At 32.7% G+C, this 22,908-nt stretch overlaps 1 long non-coding RNA gene across 1 annotated transcript; it reads left to right on the top strand.

Annotated features, from left to right (window-relative positions):
* Window positions 1-3,896: 3,896 nt before the first annotated feature.
* LOC105330869 (uncharacterized) lies at window positions 3,897-5,992 on the top strand. Its single transcript, XR_010711290.1, has 4 exons — window positions 3,897-3,985; window positions 4,468-4,707; window positions 5,237-5,358; window positions 5,867-5,992. It is a non-coding gene; the product is annotated as an uncharacterized lncRNA (long non-coding RNA).
* The last annotated feature ends 16,916 nt before the right edge of the window (window positions 5,993-22,908 follow it).

The raw sequence follows: 22,908 nt of genomic DNA, 5'->3' as shown, positions 1-22,908 counted from the left end.
ACTTCAAGTTTTACCCTTCAAACATTACTAAAACAGACATATGCGGTTATTGTGCAATTATTATTACAATACATTTATTTAAACAATAAACCAACGTTAGCGTGTTATGGAATTTTTTTCTGCAATGGTCGCTACCTTCATAACCCGCATGAATCGTCAAAGAAAGCAATCTTTTGTTAGTATTAACATCTTTCTTTTAGGTAATGAATGAATTGATTATGAAATGTAAGTTAAATTCACTAAATCAATGTTAATATAAATATGTACGTTAGCTAAAAGAAACAGCCAAATCGTTTCCTGTGAGACTTTGAGTCTGATCTGTCATGACATCATCATAATAATTTCGTGCAGTCCATGATTTTTCTTAGATCGCTGTAGGTTTTGACCTATCGATAAACAGGGCGTGCCAATTTCAGTCCTTTCAGTTTCTTGTTAGTTTCAGCTGCTGTATATTTCGACCAATCGATAAACGGGGCGTGTACATTTCAGTTTCTGTTTCTATAGAGCTATGAATTAACTATAAGTTTCCGTAAGAAAAAGAGGAAATAATACTTGATAGATGTAAATATATGTTTATAATAGCAACAATCGTACAAAAGGAATAAAACAAGACTTGAAATTAAATCATTGCATTGCTCACTGTTATTGTTTGACGCGTGATGTTAAATTCTGCGTAATTGGCGATGTTTCATTTCGCATTAGAGATACGTCGTTTTATTAAACATACATACTAAATAATCATACAAAGATAAACAGAACCCACAAAGAGTAAAGGCTGTTGATTTTCTGATAGATAATGGTAATTAAAACACAGCTTCATTCATCAGGAAAATGAATATTCATGAACGTCGTAAACGATTGTAACGCTTATTAAAATTCAAGCGTTGTTTCTAGAACTATATGTTAACTCTTCCTCTCCCTTTCTCTATCTCGCTAGCTTTCTTTCTTTTTATTCGTCATTTATCAAAAGATACTTTTTTAGTTATTTTCAGTTTTGTTCAAACTTCCTTGTAATTGCTTTGCTACTAAACATTAATTACTAGATAAACCGGTACGTTTATTGCAATAACAGTTTTTAAAACGGTCATTTATTTTCCACTATGCACGCTCAGAGAAAGAGAGAGAAGTGTTGGAGAGAATGTGTGAGAGAAAAAGAGAGAGAGAGGGGGAAAGATGAGAGAAAAGAAATTTCCATCCATCTTTATGTCTTACAATGTCTTTACTTAAATTGTTGTTTTATTTTATCTTTCATCTGGCCGTTTAACGGAAAATCGTGGGTGGGGGGGGGGGGGGGGGGGGGAGTAGTAAATAATATGAACTATGTTTGAGGCACAAAAACATACAATCTTTCCTTCTATATTTATTGAAAGTTGTGCTTCTGATACCAGTAAAAAGAATTAGGCTAACTAATAATTACAAAATACTAGGAGTATGCTACAACACATTTTTCGTCCAAAATCCAAATTTTAAGGTTAAATCAACGTTAAAACTATACGACATATCTATTCATTATCTTTTAATGACGATGCTTTTTTTCATGATCTCATGAAAAGCTTTACATGTATAAGAGTTGATATTTCCGAACCTTTATTCTATATATTTTAAGTCCGATGCATGCCAGAATTCCTTATCTTTAAGGAATATAACAGTTTGTGTTTGTTTGCAAAACTTTTTTCCGAAGGAGATTACCCTTAAAACTTTTTTTATCCCTAAATTTCTCGTTCAATGTAATAATATTGGAATGTGCGTAGATGTATCTCACGCAATATGAATATTAACGCGATTTTTTTTTAAAGCTACAATGTAAAAAACCATAAAACGACACGACCAAGGCTATAAATAGGTTCCAGATAGAAATTGTTGATTTTCTGATAGATTATAGCAATGAAAGGACAACTTCATTCATCAAGATAAGGAACGTTATTTAATTCCTTAAGCCATTGTACATGGAAGCTAATTAAAAATTCAAGTAATTTCTCTGTAACGGAATGATTTCCTTCTTTCGTATCTTGCCTCTTCGATACAAATGTCATCATTATTAAATACAGCACTTAAATAAAAAAGATGAATTCTTATTATTAAAAATCGATGGACTTCCCATACTTAATGATATTTCTTTCATAAATTTTGATTAAATACATCGCAGTTAAAAAAAAAAAGTTACTCCTTATAAAATAAAATGCTTTTGAAAAGCAATGTCGCATTTTTTAAAGTCGTTAAAGGGACATGATCACGATTTTAATCAAATTCTGTTTTTCTGTTTTTATTATTTACAATGCTGTAGAAATGCATTTCTAATGATTTTAAAAATGAGATTTGAGAGTCAGTTGTTAAATTATAAGCAAGATAGGGAGCTCAAAATTCTTTGTCATGAAAACAAGGCTCAGACTCTGTGTTTGTGTACATAGGTTCAATATACCAGTAAAAAAAATCTTTCATGCTGATTTGTCTATCTTTTTGTTTAGAATAAATAAACAATATCTAACGTTTAACATATTCATATAGAGAAAGATTATGCAGGTGGATTACTATGTATATGTAGACTATACTATAGTGAGGACAATCATTGAAATGATATGAGGGTTCACAGAGATAAAAAAAACAAAACAAAAACAAACAAACAAACAAAAAACAAAAAAAAACCCAAAACCCAGAAAACTTAATCTTGTCTTTATAACTACAATTTTTCACTAGTATTTCAATTTAATGACATCTCTGATTATACATTTGGGTGTTTGGAGTTTGTCATCTACTGAAGTGATTTTTTCCCTTTTAGAGTTATTTTTAGTTTTCTTTCTTAATAATTTTTGAAGTATTCATGAAATCGTATGTTTATTGATACAATGCAGTAATTCATACACTACGCGAGTTGAAATATAGGCTTCTTGTAGATAAACATAAAACAATTAACAGAAAATATCTGTACTATAATTGGGGTAGAAGTAGGAATAAATGAATTAATATTATGATGTTGAGAGCTGGTACAATTAAGTACAAATAGGGATGATGATGAAAATGAGGATGATGAGGGTGATGACGATCACATAGGATAAACCTGAGAGAGAGAGAGAGAGAGAGAGAGAGAGAGCAAACACACAGGAAATTGAAATCTATTTTTAAAAATAACATACGCTATAGCATAAAAAGAAACGTGTCGTCATATTTACATAATTAGATTTGCAATAACATTCAGCAGAAAATGGTAACTAATGCAAACGTTGTTTTAATATTTTATTTGATAATGCACTTGCAGTCTATTAAAGTACTTCGACAAATTCTTTAATTGTTTTCAGTAACAGATTTTTTATGATTAACAAATGAGTATTAAGAATAGGTGTAATTTTAAATGAACATTTAATATATATATATATATATATATATATATATATATATATATATATATATATATATATATATATATATATATATATATATATATATCAATTAAATACAATGATATTGATAAACAATGCTAACTTTTTTTTTTTAAATTGTAATGCAAGACATAAACCTAGTTTAAATAAGAGTTAACGTTTAACGTTTAACTGTTTCATTTTTACATTTGTGCAGCATCTAATTGTCAATCGATGGTTACCTTAAGAATTGTTCAGAGGTCAATCAGGTGGCAAAACATACTTCTTTTGTTAAAAACAGTTAAAATGTGTTGATCCACGTAATAATAAAAATTGCGCATAATATAAGCCTACGTTTTCTTAGTATTTTCCAAATGAAATGTTTCCTGTTTCAAAAGTACACAATATTTATTTTCTTTTTAATTACGTTATGTGATACATTTCTGTGGCTACAGACCATCAATAAAAATTGTGAATGATAAGCCCAAGCTATTTTTTCTTTTTAACATTAAGATGGATAATTTCAAGGGACATAAATCAAGACCTTTATTATCCATGACATAACATAATCACGATATAAAAGGAGACAAACAGTCAGGTGCTCATTGGTGATTGTTAACCCTGCTATCAAGGTAAGCAATGTAATTGAGCATTGGTAATGGTATTACTTATCCATTGTAGAATAAAAATAAATTGTCAGGTTATTTTTATACCAAACTCAAGAACTTTTATTATTCTTAATACCGGTTTATCCATAATATAAAGTATACTAGTATACAGCTTATACAATTGTGTTTAGCTCATAAAATCATATAATACTAAATCATTGTTTAATTTTAAAGAAATCATTAAAATATTTAAAGAATAATTATCATATGAACACCTGGATCCCAATTTTAAAGTTAATATTACATGTAGTTCTGCCTCGCAAAAATTTAACTGGAAACTTGGTTTTAAAAAGGTTAATGAAAAACAGAAAAGTTAAAATGATGGAACAGCTTTTGCGAGGCGTTTACAAACGTATTATACATATTGTCATCTTCTGATTTCTACATTTTACAAAAAGACGACCTCTCTTATAATAACAATCGCTAACCTCGTTTTGATTTTTCAGAGTGGATACATCACACAATGAAGGTACTGATCCTCCTCACTGCCCTGTGTCTGGCCGCCGTCCACGCTGGTTACTACAGCAAATATTACAGCGGATCCAGTTCCTTGTATCCCAGTTACAATTACCGATCCAGCTACTATTACCCCAGATCTACTTATAGATCCAGTTACTATTATCCAAGCTCTTCTTATCGATCCAGTTACCGTTATCCCAGTTACTACAGGAGATCCTATTACCCACGTAAGTATGAGATACACGGTTTAATTTGGCTTCTTTTGATAATACATTTGATGCCATGGTTATACAAATTATCTCACTTCTTTCAAAATAACATAGATTTCTCTTTTGTTCGAGATTAGATTATCTCGTTAATCAACACATTAGGTTTCTTTTATTAATACAATTGATGCCATGGATATACGAATTATCTCGCTTTATTCAAAATTACATGGAATTCGCCTTTGTTCGAGATTAATTTATCTCGTTAATCAATAACAACATATACAAGTTATATTTTTTTGGCTTTAATTAATATATATAGATATACAGTCTGACACCATATATTTCGCTTTAGTTTAAGTACAATTTATCTAGATACCAAATCAGATACTAGCTTTATGTTGTTGTTGGTTTTTTTTATGATATATATTATTCTACAGTCTAGAAGACGTTTCAGTGTGTTTTGGAATCAAACTTAAAATATTCAATACAATGCACAATGTAGTTATGAGTATGCTAAATCTAACATCAACTTTCTTTGTGATTACAGGAAGTTACTCATATAACCGGTACCCTAGCTACAGTCGGTACTATACCACCAGGAGATACCTGTACCCGTCAACATCCACCTACCGATACAAGCAGACCTACTAATGGCGGTCTTGAATACAGGTAAATACTGATTCACACACACACCTATTAATGGGGGTCTTGAATACAGGTAAATACCGATACAAGCAGGTCTTGAATACAGGTGATTTAAATGATTTCCTGTGGTATATCTTTCGAGCAAAAGTTATCAACTATAATGCAACTGGGTTTGGTTCTTAGTCTGCTATAATTTTATGCACTGGTTAACCAAATATATGCATATACAGAATACAACGCATATAGTAATAATTTAGTTTGAACGCGAATAATGGTAACTATATACCGTATAGAGTTACAATTTACCGCATATATTCACTGTTTAATGCATACATAACATTTACCGAATGCAGTTAATATACTTGCTGTCAAGTTACTATTTTCCGTTGCAACTTACTGTTGAACATTTTATTGTAACACTGTTAGATGAAACTATCGATCTAAAACACATTTAAATAGACGTATCTTATATCTTAATAAAACGGAATTGTATAGTGATTTTTTATTTACAGAATTTTTGCTTATTTTGTAGGTGTTGGGACGATATCAACAATTAAACATGTAGCTTCTGATATAATAAACTGAAAGTATTAAAGACCTAATCATAACTACCGAAGCTAGAAATCAATGTGTAAATCAATAAATTTGTCGCATTTGAGTTGTTTATTTTTAAAGAGATTATCAAGTATTTTAATCTTTACTTTGATTGCCCAAGTGGAATGATCACGATTTTTGTTCAAAATTAAGTTTTTCGTTTTTATGACTACCATGCTACAATAAAACATTTCTAATTGTCAACCAAAATGCGAGTGTCAGTCGATGAGTTATAATTAAACCTGAGATACAATTTTATTTTATGCAAACAAATTCATATTTTATATCGTTGGTTAGCTTTGCACCAAGACCTTCCAGTATGTTTTTTTTACGCAGCTGTCTCCTGGAAAATATTTTTACAGCGGAGTAGGGATTTGTATCAAACACTTGGACAGCTCGTTTACGAGGATATCTCTGCTCTCTACAGATTTGATGTAGATCCTCCACAGATCTCGGTCCCATTGTACACATAGAACATCAGAGACTACGCCGCCTACCGCATCTGCAATAACTTTTGATATGATTTATTGAATATCCCTGTTACGCATATATACCGGTCTTACTGTATGTGTCCAATCTATTTTGAAGACAAGACTGGGCTTCAGTATATAAGTAGGCCAGACGAGTATTTGGTACTGAGTAGATAACAAACAAGACACAAAGGAATGTGCCTTTCAATGTTCCAAAAGTCCCAAAAAAGTTTAAAAATAAATATATACACACATAATATTATGAAACGCAATTTTCATGTAATTTACATGTAATTTTTTAATACGCGACAAAAAAGTTGTCAAATTGACGGAGCAAAAAAAGCACGTCCGCACTGTTGTCCGTAATGTGACGTGATAAAAAAAATCAAATATTTATTTACAGCTTATTCAATCCTTACAGGAATTGATGTTTGGAAGCTCCTCGTTTTTAAAAAATTAATCGGTGTTGTTTTTAAACCCTTGAAGGCAAAATAAAAAAATATTTATATGATATAAAGAAACCACAATACCCCAAAAATGTCAGACATAAAACCAATGGCATAAAATAAATGAACAACCAACAATATTTTTTATTTATTCATAATTGTTTCTTTCGCCTTTACTTATACATAGAAAATCACATACATGTACTAGCTTTTTTACCAAGATATAACATATTTTGATACATTAAATCATTAAAAACCTTTTTTTTATCAATCTAAAGAAGACAACATTGTTTACAATATAACAAATTGATTTCAAATTTATTTGCACTGAGGTCTTGTTTAACTCTAAATGTTGACAAAGGGTCAAAAATAGTGAATGGTTTTTTGGTTAGACATTTTTAGTATAAACAATACCTCTTGTCAAAGCCAAAACTATCTCCCTTCTCGCACAAGTCTTGAGCATGATAATTCATTTTCTTTAGGACATTGGGGAATTTTTCCTGAAAATAAAACAAACGTAAATATTGCTTCGATTCTTCTAATAGAGGTATCATAAATTGGTATATTAGCATAAAACGTATCTTACTACGCACAAAGTAAAAAAAAAATGAGATTTCTTTTATTCGAATAATCAAATACGTTTTATTGTTTTCTTCAAGTTAGTTTACAGTTATGTTACATTTACATGCATATAAATTGAAAATATATTTGCATGTTAGTCAATTTATTTTGGTACATTTTGAAACAATTCTAAGTGAACACTGATCTTTTTATTTTAAACCTCTCATTGGCTTAAGTTGAGTTTTAAAGTGTACTTTTTTTTCATAAACGGTTCTTTTGTGTTTCCTTAAACATAACATATGACTATTTAATAGACTTTTAAAATTCGGTTCGTGCTAGACAAGGAGTATTCATTTGTCATATATTCATAATCTAAGATAAATATAATTGATAATTGTTTAGACTTACCGGTAAGTGCATTATGTTGATATATATATCTATAAGCAGACACCGTATGATTGTCTTTAGATCCAACCCAGACAATTTGATTTAACATCATAACTAAGGCTGGTTGGACTGTCAGAAAAAGAAATTTCTATGTTGAGCAGGGACAAGAATTGACCGTCTTTATGTAAAATATGTATGGATCCAGGAAAGGAATCACACACTAGGATGTGCGACATCGCGTCGGTACAGATTCCAAGTGACGTAAATGTAAATTCTTGCGGATGTTTTGGGAAGGTGAAGCGATGTTTTCCTTCACGGTCTGTCACTACTACAGCACCAGCCCGGTGAAAGTCAGACACAATGATATCCCCATTGTTGTTTTCTGTTATATAATTGGGCATACAATATAGTCCTGTGCTGTCGTGTTGCACTGTTTGTGTCAGCTGCCCGGTCTGGTTATACCGAAAAACAACGCCTGTCCATGTTTCCTCTCCATTCTAGTTTGGTGAAGTTCATACCAGTAATAAGTAAGATATCATCATCAGAGGGCACTAGCAATTAAAACCGTAACCTGCTCCAGCATCCGCAACCTATGGCTCAGATTCAACATCCATGCCTGTCAGGTGCATCTGTATCATAAGACACACCATCCATTCAAGTTTGGTAAAGTTAGGACCTGTAATAACTAAGATTTATTTTTTTAGCATCCTTGATAATGGAGATCAAGCTCTGCATCTGAAGCTTCCCCTGTGATTCATTCATATTACAGTTTAATAAGCTATGCAAGTTTGAAATAATACTATTATCTATTAAACATGTGACCTGTTCCAAAAAACTTATCCAGCATCTGAAACCTATGGCTCAGACTCAGCATTCAAGCCCGTCAGGTGCATCAGTATCATATGACGCACCATCCATGGAAGTCTTGTGTAGTTAGGAGAAGTAGTAACTAAGATATAATCATCAGAGGGCACCTGCAACAAAAACTTTAACCAGCTCTAAAAACCTTAACCTCCTCCAGCATCCGAAACCTATAGCTCAGATTCAGCACTCAAGCCTGTCAGGTGCATCAGTATCATAAAACACACCATCCATGCAAGTTTGGTGAAGTACGGACCAGCAGTAACCTAGATATTGCTATCAGAGGGCACCTGCAACAAAAACTTTAACCTGGTCCAACAACCTTAACCTCCTCCAGCATCTGAAATTTAGGACTCAGATTCAGCATTCAAGTCTTTCAAGTCCATAAGTAGGTCCAGATGCATCATCCATGCAAGTTTGGTGAAGATAGGACAAGTAATAGCTTAGATACAGGACCTGCAACAAAAACTTTAACCAGGTCCGGACGCCGACGCCGAGGGTATAGCATAAGCTCCCCCTGACTTCGTCTCGGTGAGCTAAAAATGTGTGAATGTGCAGAGAGACCAGTTGATTGAAAATCAAAAGCAATGAAAACTAGAACTTTTTTTGTCTTCAACAAAAGGTAAGGGCTTTTCGACATCCCCTTTTCTCCTTTTTGATTTAAAATTTCAGGTAAAACCTGGTCCAACAACCTTAATCTCCTCCAGCATCTGAAATTTAGGACTCAGATTCAGCATCCAAGTCTTTCAAGTCCATAAGTAGGTCCAGATGCATCATCCATGCAAGTTTGGTGAAGATAGGACAAGTAATAGCTTAGATACAGGACCTGCAACAAAAACTTTAACCAGGTCCGGACGCCGACGCCGACAGTATAGCATAAGTTCCCCCTGACTTCGTCTCGGTGAGCTAAAAATGTGTGAATGTGCAGAGAGACCAGTTGATTGAAAATCAAAAGCAATGTAAACTAGAACTTTCTTTGTCTTCAACAAAAGGTAAGGGCTTTTCGACATCCCCTTTTCTCCTTTTTGATTTAAAATTTCAGGTAAAATCATATCTATTTATATATTAAGAATTCTTCACCGCCTTGGTTTAATCAGTTGCCTTAAAGCTGACATGAATTCATAAATACGCATTATTTCCCTTTTATCTCCAACTGCCGCCATATTAGTTGTCGATTTCTATTGTTCTGTTCATCGCTACACCCCCTATAAAAGGCCGAGAGGGCTATTCATGCTTCACCGCATTCAGGAATTTCATACACCCGAACACGTTACCTTAGACGGAATGACACATTGAAAAGCGTTTTGAAGAAAAATAATATGACAACCAATGCACTGGCAAGATATATTCAATAAACGACGAAACAAGACAGACTGAAATCCAAGCGCAGATACTTACAAAATTCCTCGATAATTGTGGACCGTATTCCTGTGTATGTTATAACATCGCACATGTGCAAACTACACACTGTGGCAGATCGAGCAATGTCAATGATCTCATGGATTTTAGAAACAGAGCGTTTTTGCAGGAATGGATGTTACATTGTTACTTTCTTGGATTTACTATCATTTAGCTACTGTGTTGGATGTAGTGCCGCTAGGGTTTTCAAAAAGATGCAGACGTTATGCACTCTGTATGAACGACACATGTGTTCGATGTGCACGCGAAGTAAGGCAGCACTGTCAGTGCAAAAATAATATGGATACCTGCAAAATCCTTTCAAAGAATAAATATTTTTTTGTATTTCATTGATTGTTGTTTTCTTTATTCTTTTATTAAGCCCCTTTCACAATTGGCGCACGACCACTTTACACCACTTTGCGATCGAAATTTTTGAGCTTCGCACGAGCTCTCGCATACGTTGCACGAGCCCTCGCATTCGTTGCATACGTTTTACTGGTCGCATCAAGTCTCCTCTGAATTGTGGACATGCACACTATTCAGACGCGACCCAACGCGATCCAAATTATCGCAGTGCAACGCACGAACATTAGTACGAACGTTTTACAACGTTTTGTGTACTCGCAAGAGTGATGCACGATTTTAAAAGGTCGTAAGATGAATTGCTGCTGTAAATGCGTGTGTTCTTCGACCTTGAGACTGTTGCTCAACATGTCTCATGTGATCTTGCAACGTTTTACAATCATTGCACGACTTATCAGCCTCAATATGCCACTAGTATATATACCCTATATAAGCATCCTTGTTTCAAACCACAATTGACAATATACATGCACTGCATGGTGGTGGGGGAAATATGAAGATTTATTACTCCAAGAAAAATCATATTTACCGAGGGCTTCGCAATATGAACATTAATGCAATAAACGTTTTATTATATCGAACAACATATGATTACTAGTAAACAAAATACGTTGATTTCTAAAAATTGTCTGACTTTTCAATAGCAATAACGTCGTGATTGTTTGATGTCCTATGTTACTGTCCTACTTTTCTTTCATAATTTCGAATCATTGTTATGTTGCTTTTGTGATATAAAGAGAATCATAATGACTAAATATTTTTGATTTAATCATTTTTGTCTGCATCGTATGCTCATGTCGGCTTTTTCATTCCTATGAAATAGCCCTGTCACGTGACTTTCTAGACCAATCAGATATAATAGAATAATCATTTTGAGGTACAATAATAAATGATGCTGCATCTCTGTTTCTTCTTGGGCGGCATGGTCTCTCGTGCGATCCTATCGCATTATCTTTCAGCAGTCGCTTTCATTGCACAACAGTCGCATATAGACGCAAGATATGTCGCAAGGTTTATTGCGTTTACATCGCACAACGCTCGCTTAGATCGTGCGAATTTCGTACGAATACTTTTTCAAATGCGATTATTTCGGCAACAGTTTACGATTCATATCTAATTTTGTCGGTCGCACGAATATTTTGTCGCCTCTGATCGTGCGCCAATTGTGAAAGGGGCTTTACAAACATTTCACTACAATGATATGATTATGCATTTAGAAGTCCGTGCAACCTGAATGCCTCGATCAGAAAGCAACCGACCGTAACTTTCTCAACCGGTATATATACCCCAGTGGCAGTAGAGGACCGATCGAAAGTAATATGGCGACCAAATGCTTTTATGAATTCATGTCAGCTTTAAAATGACTTATAAGTAATGAAATGTCACAAAAAAAGATACCTTCAGAACTTTAAAAGTAAATATACTTTTTATTTCTAAAAGAACATTTTAATAAAAAATCATAAAAATGTATGTATTAATTTCTTAAAAAGAAAACGTGGTATGCCTCGGGTATGTCTACGTTCATTAAGCAAAGCGTGATAACTCGTTCTAAATCAATTTTTCAACTTTTAAAAAGTTGCAATATTCATGCCCATGAAAATTCTAAAATGAGTCAAATAATGACACTACGGACCATAATTTTTAAATTGTACTCTCTGCTCCAAATCAAAAACCGAAGATTTCAAAAATTGGATAAAAAAGAAAAAAGTTTTAGCTAAAGAGCTGTTTTCAGCTTTGACCCCTCTACCCAGTTAACACAACACCGTTTTCACAACGTTTTAAAAACGTTGTAGAAATGTTGCGAAAACATTTTTAAAAACGTTATTACAACGTGAATCTGTGTGGGTTTTTTTTTTTACGTTATAATAACATTTTCTAAAAACATTTCTAAGAAATGTTTTCAAAACATTTTTAAAAACGTTATTACAGCGTAATCTGTGTGGTTTTTGTTACGTTATAACAACATTTGCTAAAAACGTTTCTAAGAAATTTTAACAAAATGTTTGAAACATTTTCTAAACATAGTATTTTATCATTTTGGGAACGTTTTTAAAATCTTTTCATTTCCTTATAAAACTTTTTTTCTACTTTTAAAACCTAAGGTTTTTAATACAACAGTTTTAAATGTTTTATATAAAAGACATGAGCCTTAAACATTTTCATACACAACAGAACAACATCATTTAAAATTTTCCAACTGTATTATCACAGAACTATACTTCACAAAATGAACGATATAAATCCACAGTATAATCTATTGTCATTAGATATCAAGACTTCTCAGCATCCCAGTAGTCACAGTTTCACGATTGTCTGAAAAGTGTTCACACATTTGGATTGTTATAGATGCAACAGATGTGTTTCACTGAGTTTCTTAGCCCTGAAACAAAAAACAAAACAAAAATAAAACATCTGGTCGGTGGAATTGAATCATTAAAATGCATGGTTTATCATGTGATGCATTTAGCAAATTCAATCAACAATTGCATGTAGTTTATATAAAAAAAATACATATATAAATAATGCTGGGGAAAAAATTTCAAATACCTATATGCTTGATACCCCATAAAAGTCATATCTTCGGCTTACATCAACACAATGAAACAAAACTTCTCATTCTGGAATGGTACACTGTAGTCAAGCTCTGGGAGCAGTCCCTAATAAATGGTAACATATTATTGTATTCAAAAGTTGAAAACAACATGGTATTGGAGTTGTATATCGCTAGCATATGTACACATATATCGCCAATTAAATAACACAAGCAGTACATATATATGATATGGCTTAGCGCTAAGCCGTTAAATGTACATGTGCACACTACCCAAGTTATTATTCTGCATTGAAAGATAAAAAAAATACTTACATTTACCGAAAATATCCCCCATTCCAAATCCTTGCTCTTTGTAAAATGGCGTGGGTATTTCAAAAATTCTGACCCAGTAAGATAACAAATAGCGCGGAAACTGTATAACTGGGATCGGCTGCTTTCAACCTGGCCATGGCATCCCGCTGTGACATTCAATTAACTCGCAGTAAACACATTGAAAGGGAAAACCCAATGCCCTGCACTCTAAGTATTTCTTATATTTTCCATAGTTAGATGCATGTTTAATCAAACTCATGCTCTGTCTTTTTAATATTTAAATTTAAAGAAAATACAACAAACAGTATGAATATGAAAATCAATTTTTGTTTTAATGATATTTAATATACAGTGTTCTAAAATGTAATTATTGCTTAACTTTTATTTTGTGCGTAGCATGCATAACTGAGGTTTGTCAATCTTTAGCATTTGAAAGAGAAAAAAACAATTCGATTATTTAGATGTTTTAAAAACGTTCTCCAAACATTGCCATGTAATGTTTTTATTATGCTGTCTGATAACATTTTCATTCTGTATTATAAGCAGTTTTCTGACGATAAAGAAATATACATTTGAAATACCAATACAATGAAAGCAATTTTGGTCAGGCATTTCTAATTGACAGCGTTATAAAAATCACAAATAAAACATTTTTATAACATATTCTAGAAATGTTTTTATGCTTAATAACCATAACATTTTTAATAATGTTTTTACAACGTTGTCAAAACTAAATGGAAATATTTTTTAAAATGTTGTATTGATAATGTTTTCTTATAACAACCTTTCAACAAAAATAAAATGTTTTTAAAACGTTCTAAAAATGTTTTTATGAAAACGTTCTTGGAAATCAACCTTACAACCAGAATAAAATGTTATGAAAACGTTTTGTGCTCCCTGGGTAGATCCCTTATCTTTCAAAAATTTTAATCCTAAAACCGTTTCCGTCTGCGTATCAAGTCCTTCATTATAAATATTAAATATGAATATATTTACTTGAAAACTGTTTGAGGAAACGTTACACGCGTGAATTCAGTTTAACATAAAAACACCCATAGACGATTTTTTTTACCAACTTATAAAACCGGAAGGTCTCAATGGTTTTAAACGAAACTTAAAATATATAATAATTATGAAAATTTTAACATTTCCCATGCCTCATTTAAAAAAATTGGTAGTTTTTTTCAACTTTTTTTTCACCCTCCTCTTTTCATTGTTTGAGGTCTAATATCTCGAAAACAGTAAGAGATAAAAACAAGAGGCCAATTGGCCTTAACGGTCACCTGAGTAGCATATATCCCATACACAAACTTGTCATGGAGTCTCATATATGCATCTAATTAATTAGGTTTCATACTGGAGTAGAAAAATTATAAATTTGTAATGACGACCACATTTTAAAAAGAACTGTGAAACCTATTATTTTGGTGAAAAATTAAAAGATCTGGTCTACAAAATCATGAATTCAGTTTTCCCTTCAGGTGTGTGGGAGTAAAGAAAATATTTTTTAAAGTTATGTGCATTAACATCTATACATCAATTTTGGCCCTGCCCTAGAGTCAAAACCCATCCTTGCGGGAACATGAAAATTAAAATTTCCTGGTAAACATAATTATTAGACAGTTTTTTTTTATACAGATGTGTGAGAATAGAGAAGAAAATGTTTAAACATTATATGCATTAACACTATATTGCCATATTGCGCCCCCCCCCTTCATGTTCTGAACCCCTGACCCAGGGGCCATGAATTTCACAATTTAGGTAAAGGAGATTGTGGATATCATAACCATGTATTCATTTTTTTGCCCACATGTGTGAGAGTAGAGAATATTTTTTAAGATTTAAAACGTTTTTACTATATGGCCATATTGGCCCAATCCTAGAGCCTGAAACCTAACAAAGGGGTCATGAATTTCACAATTTTAGTAGAAGCCCTCATGGACATCATAACCATGTATTCAGTTTTTTGCTCACATGTGTGGGAGTAGAGAAGAAGATTTTTTAAGATTTAAAAAAGTTTTACTATATGGCCATATTGGCCCAACCCTAGAGCCTGAACACCTAATAATTGGGTCATGAATTTCACAATTTAGGTTGAGGGCTTCATGGACATCATTATCATGCATTTCGTTTTTGACAAATATATAAGATAGTAGAGAAGAAGATTTTTTAAGATTTAATACATTTTTACTATATGGCCATATTGGCCCCACCCTAGATCCTGAACCCCTGACCCAGAGGTCATGAATTTCACAATTTAGGTTGAGGGCTTCATGGACATCATAATCATGCATTTAGTTTTTGACAAATATATATGGTAGTAGAGAAGAAGATTTTCTAAGATTTAATACATTTTTACTATATGGCCACATTGGCCCCACCCTAAAACCAGAACCCCTGACCCAGGGGCCATAAATTTCACAATTTTGGTAGAGGGCTTCATGGACAACATAAACATGCATTTAGTTTTTTCCTAAGAAGAGAAGAAGATTTTTGAAAATTTTAGGATTTTTTTTCCTAAGTAGAGAAGAAGATTTTTGAAAATTTGGCTTTTTTTGCATATTTGGCCCCGCCCGTGGCACCCCAGGGGTGGTAGAGCCATGATTTTCACAATTTAGATTCTTCTTACCATAGAGATGCTTCACACCAAAAATGGTAACGATTGGCCTGGTAGTTTTCAAGAAGAAGTAAAAAATGTAAAATTGTTAACGCACGACGCACGACGACGGACGAGGACCAATTGCAATAGGTCACCTGAGTGACTCAGGTGACCTAAAAAGTTGTCGCTTATGATTTTGTATATCATACCATGAAGTATCTAAATATAAAATTTCTCAGTTTATAATAAATAAATAAAAAAGATACAAGGGTCCTTTTAATATTTTGTATTTTGCATGTGCAAACCGGAAGTATAAAGACAGGAAGTCCAAAAAGTGACATACGGTAAAACTAATTGATAAAAGAATTACACACTATATTATTACTTATTTCTTTTGTTTTCAAAAAATCGCCGACGAAACCTTGTCGATAAGGATAATAATAATAAAACATAACGAACACGAAAGGTCTTTCCGACCAAAAGTCGAAAAGCCGAAAAGCCCTAATAACATCTTCGTCAATGGCAAAGCCGAAAAAGTCCTTCTTTAAAAAAACCCCAAAAACTTTAAACCTATATCATCAGACATAGTTATACTTATCACAGAGATGACTTCTCGAATTTGTAACGATACTATAGAACAAGAATGATTGGTACAACAATTTCACACTAAGTAGCTCGATACATGTAAACCCCTGCGAATGTTATTGTAATTTAAATTTAGACCATGCGTTTTTTTTTTACCATTTCAGTTTCGCAGTAAAAATCGTGCCTCATGTTTATAGTCAATTTCCTGGAGTCAAGGTGCTTGTAATCAAATATAAAATCCAGAGGTTTATTGAATTTTACCTTTATCTTCAATACATGTATTTGGTGGATAAAATAAGTTCTAGAAATAAATGTGACAATAAAACTATAGTACAGGTTTGTTCCTGCTGATGCAACAATTAACATGCTTAAAAGGATTCTCCCTAAGAATTAATTTTCGAAGCGCGTCTGACATAGTAACACCATCTATAGTGAAACAAACTATTCTATTTTAGTTAGAATGTTCCTTGAAAATTGCTCGATATACTAGGTTTTTACACAAAACAGACACCCACATTTTTGAAAGCATGCCATGCCCACCAAAAGCACCAAGCATGGCAATGATTTTATTAAGCAACCAAATGTTTCTATCTACAACCACATGCAGAGTGGTTGAACACGAACGATAACTTTGTTCTGAATATCATTGTTAATTTAAATAACCGCTAGATGATGAACTAAGACATATATCTTAATAAACATTCATGTTTGAACATAAATCAAAGAAGGATGTGATATGAAAACGACAAGTACATGCGTACTTTGAAAATATTAGCCGAACACTTGTACTTCCGCTCGAAATTTTTCAAGTACTGACCCAATCTCGTGGAAGTCTCAAGAACTTTCATTCAAGCACCTCTGGATATTTTACAAACTTAACCACGTTAAAGAAAAAATTCGCCGAGATTATCCCAGGCGACAAAGTAAAATTATAGTACCGAGAGTACTGAAAGAAGGGGGAAAATGAATAAAAACTACAACTTTGCTATCTACGATCTACTTATTTGAGCAGATTTTTTAAATTATTAGAATATTAAAATATTGTGATTTAATTGAAATTTTAGAATCCGGTATCCAATTTAGATAACAAACAAATAAATCTGCCGTTAGAAGTATGTTTTATATTATAAGATTATTCCAAATACTAATAACAAGATTCGTCACGGTCGCAAGTTTGGTTTTTTAAGTCAGGCTCACTTCCCGCGATTTTCCGGAAGCGATTCATGTTATTTCATGACCTTTGCCCAAATAAATATGCTTTTCATGTTTCTAGCTAATACCAATATCAAAACAGACAATTATGATTCAGATATTTACCCTGATGTATATACAAAACTAAATAGACTTTTGTTTGTTTGGCGTAGTTGTCATGGCCGTTTAATCAAATGTGCAAAAATTAGATAAGTACATGAATATCAGATAGATATCAGTCAGATATATAGTACATGTACATCAGATAGATTTCATACATGTACATTGAACTCGACATGCGCCGTTCAAACAATATGGCAGCATATATCAAATATATACATGTAATATACAATATTAGAAATACTCTCTTGACCCGAGGAGCCTGGAAAAAAACAGTGCCCCACGGAGACAGTATTCTAATCAAAACTAGAACTTTTTTTGTCTTCAACAAAAATAAGGGCTTTTCGACATCTCCTTTCCCTTTTTTGATTGTAAATGTCAGGAGAAATCGTATCTATTTTTTATTTAAAAATTCTTCACCGCCTTGGTATAATCAGTTGCCTATTAGAAATATAACCTTATAAATGATGCAATGTCAAAAAAAGATAACTTCAGCACTTTAAAAGTAAATATACTTTTAATTTCTAAAAGAATATTTCCAAAAAATCATAAAAAAGTAAGTATTCCTTTCTCAAATAGAAAACGTGGGTTGCCTAGAGTATTAATGTTCTACGTTCATTGAGCAAAGCTAGATAACTCTTTCTAAATCACTTTTTCAACTTTTAAAAAAAAAAGTTGCAATATTCACACCCTTAATACTCCTATAAGAAGTCAAAAAATGGCCCTACGGACCATGATTTTTAAATTGTACTCTTTGCTTAAATCTAAAAACCGAAAAGATTTTAAAAATCGGATGAAAAATAAAAAAGATACAGCTAAAGGGTTGTTTTTAGCTTTGACCCCTCTAGATCCCTTATCTTTCAAAATTTTTATCTCAAAACATTTTCCAGTCTGCAAATTAGGTCCCTCAATATAAATATTATATATGGAAATATTTACTTGAAAACTGTTTGAGAAAAAGTGGCACGCGTGAATTCAGTTTAACATTAAAACACCCATAGACGATTTTTTATCAACTTATAAAACCGGAAGTTCTCAATGGTTTCAAACGAAACTTTAAATATATGATAATTAAGAGAGTTTTAACATTTTTCATTCCTCATTTAAAAAATTTGGTGGTTATTTAAATTTTTAGTTTTTTCATCCCCCCTTTTTTCATAGTTTGAAGTCTAATACCTCAAAAACAGCAAAAGATACAAAAAAGTTGTCGGTAACGGTTTTGTATATCATAAAATGAAGTATCTAAATCCAAAATTTCTATGTTTATAATCAAAAAATAAAATAGATACAAAGGTCCTTTTAATATTTTGTTTTTTTGCATGTGTAAACCGGAAGTATATAGACCGGAAGTCCGAAAAAGGACATACGGGAGAACTAAACGATTGCTAAAAGAATGTAACGCTAAATTTTTATTTTTCTGTTCCGTTTTCAATAAATCCATGACGAAACTTTGTCGAGAAGAATAATAATAATAAAACAGAACGAAAACAATAGGTCTTTTCGACCGAAAGTCGAAAAGCCCTAATTATGCACTTTGTTGCTGAGTCCTTGAATACAGATGACCTGCAAAACCATTCTTTGTCCATATTCACTTTCCAGCACATCTTTCTTCTATTCGTCATGGCCATGACGCTGCAAAAGAAAACTCAACCCGAAAAAGCTATTCACAATTTATAATTGTACAAAAAACAATACCTATGCAACTATTTACAAGTAGTTTAAATGGAAATTTATAATAAATTATAACCATGCAACCTAATTCTAAATAATGGGTTTGGGTGGGAGGGGATTTTTTGTGACCGACTCGGGGAACAGTTGAATATAAAAGGAAGAGCTTAACGCGCACGCTCCAAGACCAGGAAGTGTAGAGTTATTGCCCTTGAATTAACATTACTAGAGTTTTAGTTCTTGCCCCAAACAATATGCTTAACTGCATGAAATAACAGGGTTTATCCATATTTGATAAACCTAATTATTTCATGACCTTTGCCCAAATAAATATGCTTTTCATGTTTCTAGCAAATACCAATATCAAAACAGACAATTATGATTCAGATATTTACCCTGATGTATATACAAAACTAAATAGACTTTTGTTTGTTTGGCGTAGTTGTCATGGCCGTTTAATCAAATGTGCAAAAATTAGATAAGTACATAAATATCAGATAGATATCAGTCAGATATATAGTACATGTACATCAGATAGATTTCATACATGTACATTGAACTCGACATGCGCCGTTCAAACAATATGGCAGCATATATCAAATATATATATGTAATATACAATATTAGAAATACTCTCTTGACCCGAGGAGCCTGGAAAAAACAGTGCCCCACGGAGACAGTATTCTAATCAAAATTATGCCAAATGGATCACGGACACTGTCACGTGAACCATCCGCCAATACCAGGCGGCAATTTTGACAACAATGACACCTGTAGATATGATACATAAGAATGTCTATACTTGGACATTCTAGATTCAGATATATGTATATGATATATAATAAGATAGATATGTAAACGGACCATGACTTGCCAGAGATATATCAGCTAGTATATTTTAAGGATAGGTGCGAGAGGAAGATGTCGCAAACTGCACAATAGCATTTTTCAGGGAATTTATGTATATATTGTTACCCAGATCTGACAAATGCACACCATCTAATCTAAATAATCTCTTTTGAGTTATCTGGATATCTGGATATTTGATAGATGCACCATTAAGCTTTTTCAAAACAAATGTTGCAATGGCACTATTTATTCTACGCCTAGAGTTTTCACCTTCAATGGTTGATAAAGACTGCCTCCAATTACTTCTAGGTAATATATGTGACCATACAATGAGAGTGTTTGGCAAGAGGTCTGCTATTTGTTATAAAGTTAGTTTCATGAATTTTTGAATACCTTTTATGGTATTTTGAGGGTCCCCGATATTATTACCACCGCAGTGAATTATCAAAATAGTTGGTTGTTTATTAGCTATTAACATACTTGACACAGTTGTATACAAGTACTCCCAAACCATTCCCCTTCTACCATTCCAATTAATGGTAAAGTGGTTTAATCCAAGGTTTAACTGATTTGTGGTCTGCATATTTCTGTGCCCAATGAATAATAGATGAGCCAATGATCCAAACTGAATCTGAAATCTATGTATGATTTAACAGCATAAAACTAAAAATACTATTAACATGGTCTTATGTAGGATTTGAAAGCCGAGGAACTCCATCTACCCATGTGCTTGATTTGTATTTCAGAAACCCCTTTTAAGTACAGGTAAGTTGTACCTCCAATCCTAAATGAGTGGGACTTGAATGAATTTGTAGGTACTTCTAGGAATTTTAAGGATTTATACAGCATGGATGAAAATTGATATTGAGTCAATGGTTTAGTATTGCAGTGGGCAAATAGATGTGTTGCTTGAATGCATTGCCTATGACTTTGAAATTTTTGAAAAATTTGAAACATCAAAAAAGAATCTGGTGTTTTGGGTATTCTAATGGATGAACCGTTACCAAATTGATCTGTTTTTGAGCAACCCACAAAAACTATAATCTCATCCTCCAACATTTGAACATGATTTCTTTCCAATGCCACTAGCTCACTTACTCTCAATAAAGCAAAAAATGCAATGAGAAATGCTGACTGAAATAAATGTGCTTCATATGAAGAAATAGTTAAATGTGGAATGATACTGGTAATTTGTGTTAATAAAGACAATGTAATTGGTTGTCTAATGTCCTGAGTTCTGCATGACCTTTTAAATCCTGCTAACAACTTTTTGACCAAAAAGGATTCCGTAGCATTCTGCCAACCATGTAAATTTACAACAAAACTCAAACCAGCCATATAAGAATTTGCTGTTGAAAATGCAAATCCATATTCCTTCATATAAGCTATAAACATTACTATATGATCTATAGGTGGTGGCCACAAATGCTCAAAGGAAGCTTGAACTCTGAAATTAAAAAATGCTTGGATGCCTTGTTTATAAACTTTACTTGAGTTTTCAGATATACTGGCTTCTAACAGTTGATCTATAGTTGATGAATAATCTCCCAAAATGGAGCAGGAATTTGACATGGAAAATTGTCTGCTGTAGGAGCCAACTGTCGGAATCTTGACCACTAAAAGCGAGAAATAGCATCTGCTATATTGTTATTTTTTCCCGGAACATGTATAGCTCTAACCTGGATATTATAACTAAGGGTATACAATACCAACGCTCGAATTAAAACCATGACCCTGTTATTTTTTGAAGACTTTTGATTAATAATATGAACTAATGAGAGATTGTCAATATGTAACAATAACTTTTTTGCATAGAGTTGTTCTGCCCAAATAAAAACTCCCAAAACAATAGGCACAAGTTCAAGAACAGTAATATCTTTTGTTGTCTTATAAAACCAATGTGAAGGCCAAGCCAAATAACACCACTGACTGCCAAATATAACCCCACACCCTTTTGAACCTGAGCTATCTGTATAAAATTTGAGTGTCTCATCATCTTGCCATGTCAAAGATGGAAAAGGGGTTAAGCCATTAAATTTTGTAAGAAATTCTACCCACATTTCTAAATCCAATCTGATTTCTTTTGAAATTCTTATGAAATGGAAAGATTTTTTACCTCCTGCTAAAGCCGCATATACACGACGACAAAATGCTCTTCCTGAGGGCAAAGCTTTAACCACAAATGCAAGTGACCCTGCTAATGACTGTAATTTTTTAACGGTGACCTTTTTACAACTTAAAGCATCATTAATTTTTTCCAAAAGTTCAGTAACTTTATTTTTTGGAATGAAAATAGTTCTTGAAACTGTGTCAATGCCTAATCCTAAGAAACAAATAGATGTACATGGACTTTCTGTTTTTTCTGGAGCTAATGGGATCCCTAAAATTTCAGATAACTTTATCATATGAGCCATTAACATCTCACAATCAGCTGTGTTTGCTCTACCTATAAATAAAAAATCATCTAAATAATGAATGATCCCCCTTGAATTTGACCTTTGCTGCAGCTCCCAGTGAAGGAAGGAAGAGAACATCTCAAATAATGAACATGAAATTGAGCAAGCATTTGTCCACATAATATGAATTTAAAAACTTGAAACCTAGCAAGCAGAA

This window comes from Magallana gigas, chromosome 1, assembly GCF_963853765.1.
Source record: "Magallana gigas chromosome 1, xbMagGiga1.1, whole genome shotgun sequence".
NCBI lineage: Eukaryota > Metazoa > Mollusca > Bivalvia > Ostreida > Ostreidae > Magallana > Magallana gigas.
Note: the sequence above shows the minus strand (reverse complement) of the source record. Positions and strands in the feature narration are given on the sequence as shown.